Raw genomic sequence first — 1194 nt, 5'->3', positions numbered from 1 at the left:
GTCTTGGGGACATATGTGAGGATTAATAAGGGAATTAGGCATTAAGGAAGACAAGATAAAGAATCTTTACTTTTTAATTTTGAGCGGGATATATGCTCAGAATGGGAAACCATCTGACATTATTTGGGAATTTCCTTTTAGCTTACACCATAAGGGGTTTATTAAAATATGCTCTATGTCAATTTAACGGGAAGCCAAGACACAATACCCTGCGGACATGTATCTACGGCTGCTCAGTCTTGCTATAAAAATGTCTTTTCCAAGATAGATGCAGAGTGATTGCAAAGAAATAGTAACACATATTTAGGCCAGTTATATGAAGTTATACATTACATTCTGCTCCACCGAAGGCATTGTGATTAGAATTAGTTAGAATACGGTGTTGTTTCTTTAATAGTACAGGACTCGATGTGTGTAATCTGAAAAAGTAAAAAAATGCTCCTAGGTATCCTTAAATAGGGCCTCCTTATCCATAGTGTTAACTGTGATTGGACCCCAACTGAGGAAAGTATAATAAAATAGGGCAAATGAGGAAGAGGCCAATCGCTTCTTAGGGTGATCATTACATGTACATTCCGGTAGAAGTTATTAAATTTCATAAGGAGCCCCTTAAAAAACAGGAGGATATCTATGAATTCCCTATCCTTTTCCGCTTCCCGTGTTCATCTTTTTTCGATTCATTATTTTTCGTTTATTGTTGATTGTAAACTGCTTAAGGCATCTCTGGAAAGTATTCTTGCGCGATATAACAGTAGACACATGTGCAATGATTCCCTGTTAATAATGCATAACGAGACGCCTGTGTGTCCAAGGAAAAGGAAAAAATTGGGACAAATTAAGTATAACCTATATCAGATGGTGTCATTGAACTGTATAGAAGACGTATATTATGAAATTTAATTTGGTTCAGCAAAGTGCTTCCTCATTTGAAGCATATGAGTGCTTCGTTATTTATGGACAGATCTCATGAATTGTTGAAATATTATGAACTAAGACAGAGTATCCTCTTGGCATGGGGTTCTGAACTAAGTGAATCACACGAAATATACGCCTGTAGTTTATATGATATTATATCTAGTACCACAATTAAAAGTAGTATGCGAGATGAATTCATTTTTATATATAATTTTTGGGGGGTAATTCTAGGGAGCTGAGGCTAAAGAAGGATGAGGACGTAATTTTTATATTCCGTAA

This window comes from Plasmodium inui (assembly GCF_000524495.1).
Source record: "Plasmodium inui San Antonio 1 unplaced genomic scaffold supercont1.150, whole genome shotgun sequence".
NCBI lineage: Eukaryota > Apicomplexa > Aconoidasida > Haemosporida > Plasmodiidae > Plasmodium > Plasmodium inui.
The sequence above is the reverse complement of the archived record's forward strand: the minus strand, read 5'-3'. Positions refer to the sequence as shown.